Source organism: Podarcis raffonei, chromosome 3, assembly GCF_027172205.1.
Source record: "Podarcis raffonei isolate rPodRaf1 chromosome 3, rPodRaf1.pri, whole genome shotgun sequence".
Classification (NCBI taxonomy): Eukaryota; Metazoa; Chordata; class Lepidosauria; order Squamata; family Lacertidae; genus Podarcis; species Podarcis raffonei.
Window position 1 is genome coordinate 114,380,737 of NC_070604.1, and position 20,313 is coordinate 114,401,049.

Consider the following 20,313-nt stretch of genomic DNA (forward strand, 5'->3'; position numbering starts at 1 on the left):
GACATTTCCCCTTACTTTTTAGGAGGAAATAAGTGCATCTTATGGAACGAAAAATACGGTAATTAAATTAGGAAGGACAGGGCAGGCCACAACTGGGCACTGACAATGGGTTGAGACCTTGCCAAGCATAGAAGCCAACTCCTAAGGGCTGAGGAGTCTCTGCACATGAACTTTCCTCCGCCATAGATGGTTGAACCCGAAATGGTACTTGCCGTCCAAGGCCGTACCACGTGAGTCTGCCTGTGATACTGTGTCCCTTTTGTCTTCTCCTGCTTTCCCTTCAATAGCAAGCCAACCATGCTGAATGTCTCCTTGAGTGAAAGACCTTCCCATGCCTCTAATAAATTCCTTTTGCCCTTCGCCGGACTATTTCTATCTCTGCTTGCGTCTTTGACGCAACGTGACTACGAGAGAACGCACGTGGTTCTCAAGGTTGAGGGTGTGCCATTGATTCCGATTTGTATAATGCCATTACAATGCATTTCAAATATATAATACCCGCTCGCACGCACACACACACATTTCATCTGTCCACTGGTGCACATCTAGCAGGAATTTTAATTGAGTTGACCATCCCACTTCCTAGACCTTGTTCCTGAGAGGTTATAATTAATTAACATCAAAAGAGTTCGAATGCTAATATTGAATTCCATTTTCTCTGCAGCGCTTCCAGTATGCAGAAGTCTCCTGGACTCCATGGCAATCCCTTGTCTTCGTTCTTGCAGGCAGCACAAATTTACTTGGCTGTTTATTTACCTTTCTCACCTTAAGTGGCTATCTCTCCCCTAGATTTTTGTATATTATTTTTTTCTGCTATTTTTAAAACAAATAAATAAATAAACATAATATCTCACATTTTCTCAAAGCAGAAATTCTCCAAACTAAGCCTGAATTTGCAACTCTGGTCAGAGTGAGCCCATGGGACAGTAAATCAGGGGGAGCCAATGTACCTTCTGGACATTGTTGGACTCCAACTTCTGACAACTTTCAGAACTTCTCTCCCAATATCAACATTACAGGAGCCTTACCTGAGGCTCTCCTCTGGACGCTCCCACTCAGGAAGGTTTGGAGGGTGGCGACAAAGGAGAGAGCCTTTTCAGTTGTGGCTCCTGACTTGCGGAATGAGCACTCACACTTTACATTGTGGGTGCCCTTTGCGGGATCGCGCGCGGGGCTACAGTTCCCAGGGAACTTACTAGAAAAGGGGGGCTGGCTTGCTTCTCAGTGTTATTATTCGGAGGTTTACACCCAGCCTCAGTAAATAGTTTCTTGCGGGGAGGTGGGGCCAGCCCCATTTATAAATAGGGAGTGGAGCTGACAACAGCCAGGCAGTTGGCTCTGGAGATTCACCCTCCCTACCCTCCCTTGGTTTTATGTTTTCTTGTTTGCAGGTTAACTTTTTCTTCCTGTTTAGTGGGCGCTGCTATGGTCCTTGGTTGCTGTTGAAGGACCGGGAAGAAATTTTCCTGCATTGGCAGGTTTTGTCTTCCCCGTAGCAATTCATCACAACTTTGGCAGTTATGGCCTTGGGTGGAATCCTTTAGTCTTTTCTTCCGTGTGTGTGTGTGTGTGTGTGTGTGTGTGTGTGTAAAGTGATAACTCACCCCCCTGCGGCAGCAATTCAAGGGTCCCCCTTTTAAAGGGGTTATATATATGGGTGTCACTGGCCATGCACTGAAAGGTCGTTAGTGAACTACCTGTGTGTGAGGATATGGGCTGGGCTACACTTACGTCTCGCAGAGCACCCCATATCCCATTTACCCTGATGAGCCCCAGTTCCGCCCGGCTGGGGGACTGGGAGGGATACACGCCCAAGGCCTTGTTACGAAACAAGGTCTTCCTACATTCGGAAGTTTAATGAAGTTATGGCCTAATTCTAATCCCATAACATGTTGTCAGAGTCTTTATTCCTTTCTTCTGATCCCTGGGGGCTGGGGCTGTCGCCGCCTGGTCACGCAATGCTCTCCCCTGTAAGGTCCACCGGGCACCATCCTTACAGCTCCAGGTAAAACTGTATCTCTTATCCTAGGATTTTGATGGTTTATTATGCTAGTCGAGGACACCTTTTGCTACTGTCGTTTTTTTTAAAAAAAGGTTTTTTTAATTTTCAAAAAAAAAAAAATCCAATCAACATATCTAATCATAATCCAATTAAAACAAAAAACTAAAATAAAAAACCATCATTTTTTTGCTGCTGATTTACTGGATTTGTTTGACAAATTTATGTACAGTTCTTATTGTAACATTTCCCTTTTTCCAGTTTTATATTATTCTGCATGTATTTAAAATTTTATAACAAGCAAGCAATAATAATAATAATAATCCCAATCAGCAAGGCCAGTGATCAGAGATGGCTGAACACCAGGTTGACACTTTTGGAATAAATGAAGAAAATACAGAGATGAGAAAAATGTGCTAAATACGAAATTATTTCCCCTCATTTTTTAAAAATCTCCTTTAATTCGGTCCATCAATTGATTTTTTTTTAAAAATAGCTGCTCCATCATCTGATTTTTAAAAGAAGTTTGGTTATCAATCTATACATCACAAAGCCTCACTAAATAGCTCCAATCCACACGCACAGGTCAAAGGATGTACAAGAAACATAATTATTGTTCTCCAATTGGAGCGCTCGCAGGCAAGTGTTTCCCAATTGTTGGTGTTTATACTACATTTTTTGAAATTTGCCTTGAGACAGTCTTTAAAGTTTTTGAGCTATATTTCCCATCACCCTAGGTAAGGTAAAGGACCCCTGGATGGTTGAGTCCAGTCAAATTTGACTATAGGGTGCAGCACTCATTTTCGCTTTCAGGCAAAGGGAGTCGGCGTTTGTCTGCAGACAGCTTTTCCAGGTCATCTGCCCAGCATGACTAAACCGCTTCTGGTGCACGGAACACTGTGACAAGTGCCAGAACGCATGAAAACACCATCTACCTCCCTGCTGCAGTGGTACCTATTCATCTACTTGCGCTGGTGTGCTGCTAGGTTGGCAGGAGCTGGGGCAAAGCTCACCCCATTGCACAAATTCGAAATGCTGGCCTTTACAATGAGCAAGGCAAAGAGGCGCGGTGGTTTAGACCATAGTGCCACCCTAGTGTCAGGAGTTCAGTCTACACTCGAGTAGGACCCTGGCAGAGACACATGCCCGACTGGCATGTTAACTCCCTCCTGGTCAATCGTTCAGGAGCTACATAAGCTTTCTTCAGCCTGAACATCACAGCGACCGATGCCAACCGACACCGGCACACTTAGGGATCCGCAGAGTTTGCGCATCATGCGTGACAGACCCCAGCAACTCAGCATTTTGGCTAATCTACTTTATTTACATATAAACACACATGGAGCACTGCAACATGGCTCCCTCTCTCTCTAGCATCAGACAGCAAAAAGAGAAAGAACAAAGGACAATAGTCCCACTTCACGAAACACAGTAACACAAACATCCTGTCTCCGTCACTTCCCACTCTGTGGAGTCAAAACATATACCGTCATGTGATAGACAACAATCCCATGACTGCAATCATGGAGAAGGAATTCTAACACCTAGAACATGGGCCATATTGGGTGAAGCTGATGGGAAACATAGTCTAGACTACTTGAAGGGGATCCGGTTTGGGGAGTCTGATTTAGAGCAATTCCTCTGACCCACACTGGCACGGGAGATGTCTCTATTTACGGCTGGATTTTTAAGGGTTGCTTTTTTCTTTTAACCGAAACTTATTTTTACTGCTTCTTTCGCGTTCTCTGGAGCGAGCTCACGTGACCGGTATAATGACAATCTGTCTCTCAGCTAACATTTTTCTCCTTTGGTTATTTGTTTGATAAAGTGAGGAGCCTCTCTGTTGTTGCCCTTCACCAGAGCTTAATGTCTTTACTTTGGGATCAATATACTTTATGAATAATTTTATTTCCTTCTATTTTTATGGTCTTTTCTCCCTCATTATCATACCGAGTTTATTAGCTAGTGCTGTCAGTATCTTTACCCTGTCATATGTTCCTGAGGTACAGTAAATATCACTTGTGTTGTAATTAATATGCACACCCTCTGCAGTAATTAAAGCACAGACCCCTTCAACCAGCTGAGCTTCCTACACTAATTCCACCTTATCTTCATAATGAACTTATTGCAAGCTGAAACTACCAGTGAATATTGTTCGGTAAGGATGGAAGAACGAAATCTAATGAGACGCAGTAATATTTGTGAACATGGTTAATATGAAGGGGGGAGAAATGAATTTAATTAGCCTTAAATCTAATTAAATTGCCTCAGCAGTCAGAATCTTTCCCTTTTGTTCCTTAAAAAAAAAGGTGTTTTTGTTTTGTGTTTTTTTTATAAAAAAAAAAAATACCTCTCTCGCCCTCTTCGGAGACTGTTCCAGAAATAATGACCAGGATAGCAAAGATCTTGAGGTCTAGTTCTGTGCCCCCAATGGGGTTTAGGATGTAAAAACTTGAGGCCTACTGGAGCTGGTCAAAGGTTCATCTTCTACAACATTATTCTCCCTACAATGGTCTACCAGGTGCTTTGGGGGAGCCCACAAGCAGTTCTTCAATGCAACAGTGTTCTCCTTGCTTGTGATACTTAGCAGCTGAGATCCAGAACCACACTGAATTGGTTTCAGATTCTGGGAACCTACGCAAATCTAGTGATAGTCAAGCAAGGGCCACAGTCTTTCCCAAGTGTCCATATTTTCCAGGACCTGCACTATGAGAAGGAATACTCTATTGTTACTTGTGATGTGAGGTGAGAAGATTCTCTGGAGAACGTTCTCTGCTAGAAAATTCTCCGGAGAATATTCTCCACAAACTGTAAATTCTGTGTGTTGTCTACGCAGCTGCTTTAAATGCTCACACACCTCATTAATTGAGAATATTCTCCAAAAGATTATTCTCGAGGATTTAACGTCACTAATTTTTACACAGGATAGCACAGTGCCTCTCCTACACCACCCCTTCTGCCTTTCTTCCTGCAAGGAAGGGCCAGTGTGGTGTAGTGGTTAAGAGCGGTAGTCTCGTAATCTGGGGAACCGGGTTCACGTCTCCGCTCCTCCACATGCAGCTGATGGGTGACCTTGGGCTAGTCACACTTCTCTGAAGTCTCTCAGCCCCACTCACCTCACAGAGTGTTTGTTGTGGGGGAGGAAGGGAAAGGAGAATGTTAGCTGCTTTGAGACTCCTTAAGGGGAGTGATAAAGTGGGATATCAAATCCAAACTCTTCTCTTCTTCTTCTTCTTCAATCTGCAAACGGAGGTTTCCAGTCTGCAAGTTTTGTTCCAAGCTCTGCTCTGGAGTTAACAAGTTTGATTGTTTGTTTATTTGTTTGCTTGAAGCCATCTTCTTCTGCATCAGTTAGTACTGACCTTTGTGGGGTCCTGGGAGGAGCGTTTTGGAGAGCTAAGCAGCTCAAGAAGAAAGCGGGTTGGGTGAGGGGAAACACAACACAGCATTTCATAATCAAAGTTATGGCAGCAAATTAAGTGTAGTTGAGCGGTCTGATGCAAATTAAGTCACGCTAAAATTGCAGCAGCAAATTAAAGAAACCCAAACTTCCCAAGCGCCGTGTTTGAAGTCAAAGTTCTCAAAGCTGAACCAATTAAAATTGCTTAAAAACAGCCATACAAACTTGCCCTTTACCTACTCACACGAAGGGACCAGCAGCTCCCCTGGGCAAGCAGCCAAGTTGGTTGCTTCCTCTGCTGTCCTTCCCTCTCCCCCTTCCACCCCCTCGTCGCCTTCCTTTAATTGCCACCGCTACCCACTCTGGCACTGATTTCTGCAAGCCCCTTTCCTTTCGATCCTGGTCAACTGAACCCAGAAAAAAGGCAACGCACAACACATCTTCAAATTAGTTACGAAGGAAAGTTGTGTGCTAGCCTAGAGTTTGCATTCCAAGCTTTCTCTTACACTTTGAGTGAGTGTAGATCATTGCGGACATTATAAGACTGTGGGGGGACAGAAGGAGGGGAACAGGATCACACACCCCAACATATATTGCATTCACGCATTGCACTCTACGTGGGGCTACCTTTGAAGGTGACCCAGAAACTACAACTAATCCAGAATGCGGCAGCTAGACTGGTGACTGGGAGTGGCCGCCGAGATCACATAACACCGGTCTTGAAAGACCTACATTGGTTCCCAGTACGTTTCCGAGCACAATTAAAAGTGTTGGTGCTGACCTTTAAACCCCTAAATGGCCTCGGTCCAGTATATCTGAAGGAGCATCTCCACCCCCATTGTTCTACCTGGACACTGAGGTCCAGCGCTGAGGGCCTTCTGCGAGAAGCCAAGTTATGGGGAACCAGGCAGAGGGCCTTCTCGGTAGTGGCGCCCTCCCTGTGGAATGCCCCCCCCCAACAGATGTCAAAGAGAACAACTACTACCAGACTTTTAGAAGACATCTGAAGGCAGCCCTGTTTAGGGAAGTTTTTAATATTTGATGTATTACAGTATTTTAATATTTTGTTGGAAGCCGCCCAGAGTGGCTGGGGAAGCCCAGCCAGATGGGTGGGGTATTAATAAATTAGTAGTAGTAGTAGTAGAAACTGGAAACTGTCGATGTAAAGGGGGCTCTCCGCAAAGGATGGGCGAATCTCTCGATTCCGGTTTCTCTGTTTCTCCACATTTCCACATCAAGTTTGTGGATTCTGTTTTCATAAGCCCTCGTGGGACTTCAGCAGTATTTGAATGCAAATTTCTCCCAGTACAGTGGTACCTCCGGTTGTGAACAGGATCCGTTCCGGAGGTCCGGCCGCATCCCAAGGAATTCGCAACTGGAGGACCGCTTCTGTGCATGCGCACGGCATGGTTTAGAGCTTCTGCGGCAGGTAGAGCGCTTCTACGCATGCCCGAGCGGCGAAACCCAGAAAAATACTTCTGGGTTTGCCGCTTTCGCAACCCGATGTTAACGTTACCCGAGAGTAATGTAAGCCGAGGGTCCACTGTATACATGTTTGCATGCAATTTTGCATGTAGACATGTTTTGAAATTCAGTTCAAACAATGCATTCCTCTTTGAGTGGCTGGGACAACCCAGTCAGATGGGTAATAAATTGCTGCTGTTAGTAATTAGTCATTTAACATCGGCTTAAACTACTAATATGATCAACCTGTATTTTCAATTGGTTTTTTTCTTTTCCTATTATGTTTTTACTGTAATTTTACTGGTGTAATTTTACTGGTGTTAGCCGCCCTGAGCCCGGCCCTGGCCAGGGAGGATGGGGTATTAATAATAATAATAATAATAATAATAATAACCATTTGCATTTTTGTTATTTACTTGGCTACAGAACTGCACTGCAAAATTTGGAGAATTTCAAAGGATGCCTTGTTTCAGGTCTCATATTGGTTCCAAAAGTGCAAATTGGGTAAGTTTTGCTTTCAAAATGCATAGTGAATGGAATTTCTCCTCCCGTCTTTATCCTATGCACAACTGGGTGGGGTTCTTCTCTATTCTGAGTCTCCTGTGTGCAGGGGCTCTTTCAGACCTTACAATTAATGGAAGGTGGTCAGTTAAATATGCATACAATTAGCAAGTTGATGCCAACTTTCCCGGTGTTCCAACTTCTAATACCTCTTATTTTTATCGTTTTGACCATCTGTAATAGCTTTATTTGACAAAGATTGCCCTGTGGTCAGGATGAAAAGGTGGATTACATATTTTAAAACCTCATAATAAATATATAATCTCTCTCCATAAGCCCGAGTCCATAGGTTCATAGAATAACTGAAGAGGCCTACATGAAGGTAAAGGGACCCCTGACCATTAGGTCCAGTCGTGACCGACTCTGGGGTTGTGGTGCTCATTTCGCTTTACTGGCCGAGGGAGCCAGCGTACAGCTTCCGGGTCATGCGGCCAGCATGACTAAGCCACTTCAGCCGAACCAGAGCAGCGCACAGAAACGCTGTTTACCTTCCCACCGGAGTGCTACCTATTTATCTACTTGCACTTTGACATGCTTTTGAACTGCTAGGTTGGCAGGAGCAGGGACCGAGCAACGGGAGCTCACCCCGTCACGGGGATTCGAACCGCCGACCTTCTGATCGGCAAGTCCTAGGCTCTGTGGTTTAACCCACAGCGCCACCCGCGTCCCATATACTACCATCCACTGTACTACCTTACAATTCCACCACATATGATAGAAGGTGCCTTCTTTTTCCTTACATTTCCAGCATACATTTGAGCATGTTTTGTACCTTTTTTCTAATTTACTAGGAGTTAAATACCATCCTTACACTCAGTGTTAAAGCTTCTATTGCACATGCAAAAAGTTCCTGAATCAATCGTCAGCACCTCCAGATAGGGCCGTTTGAAACCCCGGAGAGCTACTCCCAATCAGAGCATGGTGCTCTCCCAATGTTGAGGGGCTCCAGTTCCCATCAGCCGCAGTCAGCGCAGCCAGGGATGCTGGGAGTTGAGTTCAGCAGCATCTTGAGGGCAACCTGTTGACTACCTCTGGTGCAGACAATACTGTGTTAGACGGACCATTGGTCTGACTCAGGCAGCTTCCTATTTTCCTACAAGGAAGCAACAACAACAAAAATTGACTAAAAGCACTGCAAATATCTCAACACAGTTGAAATTTCAACAGAGGCCAAAAGACGAGGCACCAGAAGGTAAATGCCCAGCGATATGAATGCAGAATATTGTCACCGTCACATTTCTCTATCACTGGCTTCCTTTCTAAAAAGAGGAGAGTGGTTTGTTCCTTCTATAGGGTTCTCTTTAGGCTTTGTGCCAACAGTTGCTGAGTGCTGATCAAAAGGCTAGAGAAGGGCCAGCAATTAGAGTCTGGCTGTGGATGAAAGCAGAGAGGGAGAGAGGGAGAGGGAAAGAGAGATATAGAGGGAGAGAGAGATTTGGAATGGGAATTCTACTGGAGGACCCAGTCTGTGAACCATGACTTCTTTCAATGTACAGCTCGGATCATCTCCACAGATTTCTAGAGCTGACTCGGGGGCAAGATGCCTGCTTCGGTGTGGCTGGATCCCACACTGGAGCAGGACCGTCAGGCCCACATGAAACTGTGGCATTGGTGCGGTAGGGGAAAGGGAAGGGGCAATGCTAGATTTACATTTAATCTAAACAAGCTATAGCTTAAGGCCCCACTCTCTTGGGGGCCCCCAAAAAATTAAAGGGGGGGACTGGATGTACATTTCCAAAATATAAGATAAAAAACAAATAAAATAAAACCTACATACAGTGGTACCTCAGGTTAAGAACTTAATTTGTTCTGGAGGTCCATTCTTAACCTGAATCTGTTCTTAACCTGAGGTACCACTTTAGCTGATGGGGCCTCCTGCTGCTGCCGCCGTGCGATTTCTGTTCTCATCCTGAAGCAAAGTTCTTAATCCAAGGTACTATTTCTGGGTTAGCGGAGTCTGTAACCTGAAGCATCTGTAACCTGAAGCGTCTGTAACATGAGGTCTGAGCAGACTAATTACACCTTCAGTATTATCGATGCAGAGGTAATACTAGGGGTGGATTTAAACACAGAGGAAAAAACGCGATCAATAAGTCAGAAATTAGATCTTTTTAACAAAAGGAAAAAATCCCTATGGAAAATTGTGTTTAAAAATTTCCTTCTCTCTGGCGCCATCCGGTGTTGCATGTTTATAGCGCATTCCAATTGCTGTTTCTTTGCTAACGTAGCTGAGTCCTAGGGAATACATAGAAGCTGGGAGGCCTGATGTTCAAGGTTCTTATATTAAGGCCTTTAACAACATGACTCTGGGATGCCGTAAGGGTTTCCTGATTCCTTATGTCCCGGCCCAGTCACTGAGATCTTCAAGGGAGTCGCTGTTTGTAGTCTTCCATGGCTCAGGTGCATGGCTTGTATCCACCAGGAGTCAAGTTTTTAGGAATGTGAGTGACTTTGTTGAACTCTCTTTCAGTTAAAACAAAAAAATTTTTCCCTTCCAGTAGCACCTTAAAGACCAACTAAGTTAGTTCTTGGTATGAGCTTTCGTGTGCATGCACACTTCTTTCAGTTGAGATCAGACAAGTCCCCTCCCTGTTGAAATCCCGTTGCTTGGAAATAACCTTTCTATTTCAGCAGGCGTCTTATGGAACTTGGCTTATTTTTACCCAATCTGCTTTTTTGTAATTTTTATGTACGCTAGAAATAGCTGAAATAAAGAAATAAAGTTTTCTTTGAGAATTCTCAGAAAAAACTCACCCGTTTGTTGGGAGTTCTCTCCTGGCATGTAGTGTAATTCCACTGCTTTATTTTACTCCCAGCAACTGTGGTATCGTTCACTTCTCCGTAGTGCCAGCTATGGTGGAGAAATATCTGGAAAATAATAATAATAATAATAATAATAATAATAATAATAATAATAATAATAATAATTTATTTATGCCCTGCCCATCTGGCTGCGTTTCCCCAGCCACTCTGGGTAGTTCCCAATCAAGTGTTAAAAACAATACAGCAATAAATATTAAGAACTTCCCTAAACAGGGCTGCCTTCAGATGTCTTCTGAATGTCAGGTAGATGTTTATCGCTTTGACATCTGATGGGAGGGCGTTCCACAGGGCGGGCGCCACTACCGAGAAGGCCCTCTGCCTGGTTCCCTGTAACCTCACTTCTCACAGTGAGGGAACCGCCAGAAAGCCCTTGGAGTGGGACCTCAGTGTCCGGGCAGAACGATGGGGGTGGAGACGCTCCTTCAGGTATACAGGACCGAGGCTGTTTAGGACTTTAAAGGTCAGCACCACACTTTGAATTGTGCTCGGAAACATACTGGGAGCCAATCAGAAATCCATTGAGAAGTAAGGGCATCTATTGTCTTATAAGCAACAAAGCAGCCTGGCTAGCCTGAATGCCAGAAATTCATGAGCAGAACTCATCCAAGGGGAAGCATGGTGTGAAATTAGGCGTCGTGGGAAAAAGGTGAAGTTTCTCTTTTGCCCTCCTAATACTGGAACTCGTGCACAATCTTAAACTAGAGAGAATTCACTAACACAAAAAGTAGGGATGACCACCAAGTTAGATGCCTTTAAACATAGATTAGACAAATTTATGGAGCTACTCATTGCAATGTATTTGTTCTACCTCCACTGTTTTAAACAATAGTTCCAGTTACAGATAGGTAGCCGTGTTGGTCTGCCATAGTCAAAACAAAAATTTTTTTTCCTTCCAGTAGCACCTTAAAGACCAACTAAGTTAGTTCTTGGTATGAGCTTTCGTGTGCATGCACACTTCTGTATCTGAAGAAGTCTGCATGCACACGAAAGCTCATACCAAGAACTAACTTAGTTGGTCTTTAAGGTGCTACTGGAAGGGGAAAATTTTTTTTGTTTTAAACAAGTTGCTGGGAATCATTTTGGGGCATTTTAAAGAGATAAAATCATTTTTTAAAAAAATAATTAAAATACCCAATAAATAAATAAAATAGTTTTGTTAAATAATCAAAATAGTTTTAACTGATTTTTTAATTGAGAACTTTGTTTCATTTTTATCTTTTTGCAACCCGCTTAGAGTTTTTTATTGATTTTTACAACTTTTAACGATTATATAATACATTGATATAGCAACTTCATAACCTGTGCTCTGCTGAGCTCGACTTCCCTCCTTCCTTCTTCTGGTTTTCTTATGTCAAATTAATTTCCCCGCATTTTTAATTTCAACATCCTATATCAAACAATATATTGTCTAGTTTTATCTCAAATAGGATGTTCCTTAATCAAACGTTGTGAGTCTTTTCTCAGGCCTGTTAGTGTCTTTGTGTGTTTACAATGATTCTCTAAATATGATACAGATTTAGTCCATTCTCTCTGGAACTCCAGATTCACCCAGTCAGCTTTGCCAGTTCTGCAAATTCCATCAACTTCATCTGCTATTCTTCTATAGTTGGTAACAAGCAAAATTCTAGCTGCTGCTGTGGCATACATAAACAAATTTTGATCTATTCTAGATATTTCTCTTCCTACCATTCACAACAGGAATGCTTTTGGTTTCTTTGGGAACGTGTATCTAAACATTTTTTAAAAATTCATTATATATACCATCACACTAGATGGTATATATACAGTAGATCACACTAAACAAGAGTTTCAAAAAGCATGGGGAAAATGCGGAGAATACTTCACAAAACAGTGCCCTAAAATACATACCTGGACTTGTTTCAATTAATGTCTGCAGGAGACTTTGTGGATATTTAAGTTATAATTAGATAATAATTATAATTATAATTAGTTAATAATTATTCATAAAGGAAACAGTTTATAAGAAGTAAATAAGGAGGCCAGATACAGGATAAAGGAAGTCTTTTATTTCCTTGTTTGTACTGTTGTATGTTATGCTCACTGTATGTTATGTTCACGTTTAATGAGGGTGGATTGTGTATTGGGGGGGTTATGTTATGTTGTAAATAAAATTCCAATAAAAATTATATATAAAACAGTATCCCAAAATACTTTAACCTTATCGCATGTCCACCACATATGATAAAAGTCCCTATCTTTAGCATTGCATTTGCAACAACTCTCATTTTTCATTCTATACATTTTCGCTAATTTAGTTGGAGTCAAATACCATCTATATATCATTTTCATTATATTTTCTTTCGATGTCATACATGCGGAAGAGTTTGGTTTGGTTTCTTTGTACAATGGAGCGGTATATACATTTTGTTAAGTGAAATAAATAAAGTGCTCTTGGGCTTTCCACGGGCAGCTGTTCAGCCATAGAGAGAACAAGATGGTGGACTGGAATGTGGCTTTGGCCTGATCCTGCTACAAGGCTCTTCTTACATGTTGCGTTCCAAACCCAGGAAGAAAGCTTATGTGCTGAAAGGTTGCTCGATTCATAATACATCAGGACCTAAGACGTAAGGAATACAGTGGACGCTCAGGTTGTGAACGTGATCCGTGCGGGAAGCACGTTCGCAACCCGCAGCGTCCACAACCCGCAGCGCCATGTCTGCGCATGCATGGGTCACAATTCGGCACTTCTGCACATGCACAAAGCATGATTTAGGGCCTCTGTGCATGCACAAGCACCGAAACCCAGAAGTAACCCATTCCAGTGCTTCTAGATTCGCCATGGTGTGCAACCTGAAATCGCGCAACCCGAAGCATCTGTAACCTGAGGTATGACTGTATTCATATGCTGCAAACATCAGTGACATCTCTAGTCCCAAGGCAGGCTAAGAAATGCTCACTTGCTAAGTTTGCTTCGAACATTAAGGCTGTACACACAGGCAGATTGCCAACAAAGGAACCATAAGCAAAATTGTTGCTTATAAATATATAGTTTCAATATAGCGGTCAGCCATAGCCAAGGTTTCCATGACGGTGTTTGGGAGGAGTGTTTCTGTGGCCCCATCACAGATCACCTATCAGAGATAAAGGTTCCTTATCTCACGAGAGCAGTACCTGTCTGAAGAACCAAGCTTATCAAGAGATAAGCTTATCAACCTGGTATTATTACCTCTTCAGCCGACTGCTATCTTGGTCCTGAGTCAGCATCAAAGAAGAAACAGAAAATGTCTTGGAGGTATACTTTGTAATCACACATGCATTTTGGCCTTCAAATCTCTGCTCAGCTCCTTCCCCAGCACAACAAAATCCTTAACACCTGATGTTATCATCCGGTTCAAACAACCAAGTCCTTTACTCCCTGCAGAAAGTCATCCGTCTGTTCCCGACTTACACAAGGCAGTACTAGCAGTATAGCAGTAGAGTACTAGTAGTAAAAAAAGAGGTAAAGGTAAAGGACCCCTAGATGGTTAAATCCAGTCCAAGGCGACTATGGGGAGCTGTGTTCATCTCGCTTTGCAGGCCGAGGGAGCCGGTGTTTGTCCACAGACAGCTTTCCGGGTCATGTGGCCAGCAGGACTAAACCACTTCTGGCGCACGGAGGACAGTGACAGAAACCAGAGTGCATGGAAATGCCATTTACCTTCCCACCACAGCAGTACCTATTTGCGGGGCAAGGTCCCAACCCGCCCCCCCCCCCGATAGAATAAAGACACATGACTCAGATATTTAAGGTTAATGAGCTCAAAAAGGCCACAACTTTATTGGTTACAGATGATGAGCGGTATTGGCTTAGGCATTGGATCTAACTGACTATATCTGACTCCAGCCCGTCTGTCGGGAGTCTGGGAAGGGTTAACCATCAGTAGGGGGAGTCCTGCTGATGCACATCAACTAATAATAATAATAATAATAAAAATTTTTATTTATATCCCGCCCTCCCCAGCCGAAGCCGGGCTCAGGGCGGCTAACAACAATAAAACAATACAAAAGTACAACACGAACAACACTCTAAAATCATTCATTATAATGGGTGTCACTGATAGGGGGCGTGCCTTAGGCCCTCACCTCCATAGGCTTCAGACAGGGCCACGCCCCCCGGAATCCATTAACGGATGACCCTTCAATATGTGAGGCAGGTGGTGGCGCTTCCTCCCCTCTTTCCATCTACAGAACTATTCCAATGCCTAACTGCCAATACTATGAAAGTTGTGATGATTTGCTACGAGGTAGGCGAAAACCAAGTGGCTGGTACCAATTTGCCAAGTGGAAAAATTCCTACCAGGCCCCTCAACGGTGACCAGCTGAGGTCCATAGCAAGGTGAGATGAAAACCTTAAAGGGTGGGAGGTTGGGAAAACCGGAGCAGCTGGAAGCGGGAAAGAGAGAGATCTCCCGGCTGCGTCCTGCCTTTATGGGGCAGGCCACACCCCCAGACCAACCAGATTGGCCAGCCTGGTCAGTGACACAGTTGGGAATCCCCCAGTCGCGCAGGGCTGGCCACTAACCCCCTGTGCACATACGAGGGGGGGGGTTGTCGTGAGAGCCCGCAACACCATCTCCTCCTTAAGGCGGACGTGGCCTTATCTGCTTGCACTGGTGTGCTTTCAAACTGCTGGGTTGGCAGGAGCTGGGACAGAGCAACAGGAGCTCACCCCGTCTTGTGGATTCAAAGTGCCAGTCTTCCGATTTTAGTAGCAATGGTCTAGCAGCCCAATGTTAAGCTCACTTACTCAGAAGTCTGTATTAGGTGGGGCTTATTTCTGATGACTGCATGCACCAAAATTAGCTCAAGGACTTCCTCTCGTGCAATAGGACTTTCTCTGGGAGCCCGCCCCCCCCAAAAAAATCTGCTCTGAAGGGTTGGGGAAATTTTGAACCTGAGGTTTCTTCCGACAAATAGCAAGAGGAGAAGGACCCTCCAACTGATCACCACACTGCTAGGGATCTTGCTGTACAGTGGCCCCCAGAAGGGAATCCGGCCCTGAGGATGAAAAATGTTCCCCACCCCTGGCCCTAGGAGGCAAGCCCAGTTATTTTCACTACAGAACCAAATCCGTGTGCAAAAACCCAGATAAAGGTAAAGGTAAAGGGACACCTGACCATTAGGTCCAGTCGTGACCGACTCTGGGGTTGCGGAGCTCATCTCACTTTATTGGCCGAGGGAGCCGGCGTACAGCTTCCAGGTCATGTGGCCAGCATGACTAAGCCGCTTCTGGAGAACCAGAGCAGTGCACGGAAACGCCGTTTACCTTCCCGCCAGAGCGGTCCTATTTATCTACTTGCACTTTGGCGTGCTTTCGAACTGCTAGGTTGGCAGGAGCAGGGACCGAGCAACGGGAGCTCACCCCGTCGCGGGGATTCGAACCACCGACCTTCTGATCAGCAAGTCCTAGGCTCCGTGGTTTAACCCACAGCGTCACCCTCGTCCCAAAAACCCAGATAGGGACACACAAATACACTAGCTCCTTTGAGATGAGCGTAAATGAACACTGTTACAGTATGTGTGGCCTTCTTGTTTCAAAGTGCAGTTTCTCTCTTTGGGAGTTCAAAAACAGGTGTGTTAATGAGGGGGGGGTATTGCTTTCCCTGGGTCATTTGCGAAAATGCCTTTTAAGGGATTTCAGTGTGATTCATCCTTCGGATGAATTTCCATCTCTTTCATTTAGCAAGGATTTGGGGGCTGGGCAGGCTACCTGCTTAAAAAAAAAGTAAATGGCTTCCTATTTAATAAATCACACCTTTCAGTCTCTATATTTGGTGTCTGTGGGATCATTATCACATTCCTCATTGTAGCAGTCGGAAGTGGAGGAAAAAGAGAGTGTGGTTTTTATATTATTATTTTTTAAGAAAATCCTCACCTCTTCAACGATAAGTACGATCGAAGGTAATTAAAATAGTTATCATTTACACCGATGCCACCTTATTCCCCAAAGATTCCGTCTGAAAGCTACAGGTAAGTGTAGCTTAAATGTAAGTTGCACTATTGGACAGAGAGTCTGCAAGCTAGTTTTTGTTCTTCATTCCTTCCTGTTGCCACTAGTCTATGCTGTTGTATAAAGTTCTGGTTGCTCTCTCTGCATCTCATGGCAAATGCCGGTTTGATCCTTTTCTTGCCGGGAGATTCTTCTCTGTTCAGCTTTGGTGTACTGTTCTGTTCAGAACGCAGGCAGAGCTCTGCAGGATCAGACCAAAGGTCAATCGGCATTGTTTTATCCAGATGTCGTTCACAGGAATGGCACTGCTATCTATCCCAAATCCTCCAACACCTGTACGTTGGAAATATAAAGAGCTTTTGAATACAGAACATCCCTCAACTGTTGTTGTTTTTTAACAATATGGGCAATATTATTATTATTATTATTATTATTATTATTATTATTATTATTATTATTAAAATAATTGCTACATTATTTTACCACGAGAAACAGAAATTTCACCAGGGGAATTGTTTAAGGCATGAACCATCGAGATTATCATGACAAATCTTGCAGCCTGTCAAAAACACTTTTGCACGTCTGCATCCTGCCTTCTCCGAAGTCAGTCCCCTTAACATCAGTGAGGCTTACACCCAGGTAAGTGCAAGGCCATGGGTAGGCAAACTAAGGCCCGGGGGCCAGATCTGGCCCAATCGCCTTCTCAATCCGGCCCACGGGCGGTCCGGAAATCAGCGTGTTTTTACATGAGTAGAATGTGCCCTTTTATTTAAAATGCATCTCTGGGTTATTTGTGGGGCCTGCCTGGTGTTTTTACCTGAGTAGAATGTGTGCTTTTATTTAAAATGCATCTCTGGGTTATTTGTGGGGCATAGGAATTCGTTCATTTTTATTTTTATTTTCAAAATATAGTCCGGCCCCCACAAGGTCTGAGGAACAATGGACCGGCCCCCTGCTGAAAAAGTTTGCTGACCCCTGCGAACACGTCAGCGAGATGTAATGGGACATATGTCTGAGCTGAGGGGAATGTGATTCCTCTGAAAGGCTGCAATTCTGTGCCCACTTACCAGGGAGTAAGTGCCACTGACCTCAATGGGACTTGATTCTGAGAAGGCCATGGGATTGAATTATAGGACACCATTAGGACAGCTTTACACAATACAAAAGACATCAACAAACTAATTCTAGGCCTTTCCCAATTTAAACCCTTCCGATCTACTAATTTAACATCTTTTAAATTACAATAAAGGAAATAGATTACCTCTTATTATTCTCTCTATAGTGTTCTAGAACCTCTTAAAAGCTTTCCATTGTGGTTTAAATTTAATCACTTTATATCTATCATGTTTCACCCAAAAAGATTGTGTGATTTTTTTCTCAGAGCTGCTGGTTCCCATACTTTGATATACAACTCCCTTAATCAAGGTATTTCCTTCTTTTTCCAATATTCGGCATATAGAGGAATCACATCGCTACAACCACGTGAAATGAAAATCATTTTTTCTTTGTCCCTCACTACTGCTCCTTTCAAATAAGATAATAAATAAGTCTCGGAAGCCAAAGGAATTGTTTGTTGCGTGACCTTATTAATTGCTAAATATGCTTCTTGCCATGATGTTTCTGGCTGCAGAGCATGATCGATGACGACAACGTAGAAAATCCAACCTATTTTTCAAACAATTATCATTACCATTTCTTGATAGCCTAAGGAACATACTGGGGGCATGCACTGGCTCTGTGTAAACCCCAAATGAGCAGGGGAATTGAGTGATTCGGGAAAGGTTCTCACATTCCTGATTCAGCTTGTGCCATTACCAATGTGTCCCAAATCAGATCAGGAACTATGTGGTCTTGGCTGTTAAAAGAAACTGCACCCCCCCCCTCTCTATCACACACACACACACTTTCATTCTAACCCAAATTTGAAAGGGGCAGTGATGGAGAGGCTATTTTGTTTTGACTTATTCATTTGTTTCACAAGATTGATATATTGCTTGACTGTAATGAAACCTGTGATAAAAGCTGTTGAGCTGTTCTCTCTGTTTTGTCGAACTTTTTGGGGGACATCTCCCCCCCCTCCTGCCCAAAAAAAGATTTTGGGACCTTTATGGGATTTTTTAAGCTTTAAAAATAAATAACTAAATCGCCCTACCTGCCATACATCCGGGTTTCCCCAGAGTTTGCCAATTCAGCAAAAATCCGCCAGATGCCATTTTGGCAGCCTGATTCCCAGACGTATGGCAGCCCTAAGATAGAAGCAGTCAAGTGGGCATATCTTGTTGGGATAGCTCAGCTGCTGGAGCATGAGGCTCTTAATCTCAGGGTTGCGGGTTTGAGCACCACGCTGGGCAAAAGATTCCTGCTCAAGGGGCTCTGTGGTTTAGATCACAGCGCCACCCAGGGCCGGATTAAGTTACTCTAAGCCCTAAGCTACTGAAGGTAATGGGGTCCTTTTATGTCCAGCTGCCCTTTGTCAGCAACAAATTGTCACTGTTTTTTGTTTTGACTATATGCTATATGGTAATTTATGGACCTAATAGGGATCTAAAGCCATTTGCACATGTTGCCATGCAACTAGTCCATGCAGAATATAGGCACCCTATATATAGAAATGAGCAAACCAGTGATATTTTATGGAGTAGGCCCATTACTTTCTTATGGTGTACTTTCTTACATCATAGGAGCCTACACAACACAAAACACTGTGGCTGTATGTAGGTTTTATTTTATTTGTTTTTTATCTGATATTTTGGAAATGTACAAATGTTTTTTTTTCCTTTAATTTTTTGGGGCCCCCAAGAGAGTGGGGCTCTAAGCTATAGCTTGTTTAGCTTATACGTAAATCCAGCAGTGGCACCACCCGTTCTTACAATGGCAATGGCGCCTGCCTGAGAGGTGCCAAAACTGAGTTCCAGTGAGTTCTGGCTGAAGAAAAAGCCCTGGCCAATAGCCATCAACTTGGCTTTAGAAGAGGATTTGACAAATAAATGGAGGATAAGTGTGATGGCCTGGGAATCTGATTCAGAGGCTGAACTGGAGGAAACCCAGCCTGCACAGGAGTCCCCGCCTCCAGGGCCGGCTGAGCTGGGGCAGGGCCTTGAATCTGAAGCGCCTGCACCTGTGCCGGATCCTCAGGAGCAGACACCAGATGAATCCACTCTGGCTCTGGGGGTGATTGAGGACCCATTGCCTGCAGGTGCTCCTCTCCCAGCCCTGTCAGGGGAAGGTGAGGCTGCCTCTGGGTCCAGTAATCCTCCAGCCTCTCCTGAGCTGCAGAGGCTCAGGGCAGAGAGGCGGAGGGAACTGGTTTCTCCCAGGAGGAGTGCTCGCCTTAAGGCCAGGAGAGGACAAAGACAAAGGCCAGTCAGCCCGGTCCCAGGTTGCGGGAGCAATGACGTTGGAAACCTGTTTCTGCCAGCACCCAGACCTGTCTTTCCGGAGTTCCCAACCACGCCCGGCTTTTGCTTTGAACCCAGCTTTCCCCTTGGTGGACAGTCTCCCTCGGCCCAGGACTGGACTTTGACCACACCTCACGGTAACACCCCCCCCTCCGGGACCAGCACAATAAGCCTGTCAATGGCTACTAGCCATGGTGGCTAGGTTACAGCTTGAATGTCAGAGGTTTTGTGCTTCTGAATAGCAGTTGCTGGGAACCATAAGTGCTCCTGTCTCCTCACAGCTTCCCACAGGAGGCTGGACCCGATCCACCTTTGGCCTGATGCACCAGGGCTCTTCAAAAGTTCCTATGTTCGCATTTTACTCGAGTGAAATGAATTTCCCCTGCATTGCATGGGATGCCTTGCTCTCGTCTTACTCTTCCCAGAGTGAAATATTGTCATTACCCATCTATTTATATCAGCCTAAGCAACTGCATGGATGGTTCGATGAACATCTGTTGGCTGAAACAGCGTCAAAAGATCTCCAGGCAAACAACAACAAAACACCTTCTCTTACCACTCAACGGTTAAAATAATTTTCTCTGTATTGTTTCTTTTTCCTTCCCCCCGGGGACCCACCGGATGGTTGAACTAAAAAGGAATCTCTTTTCTTATCAAATGTGCCTTTCCCCCAACCATGAACACATGCTGTTTTGCTGTTGTGCAGTTGCTTATGAGA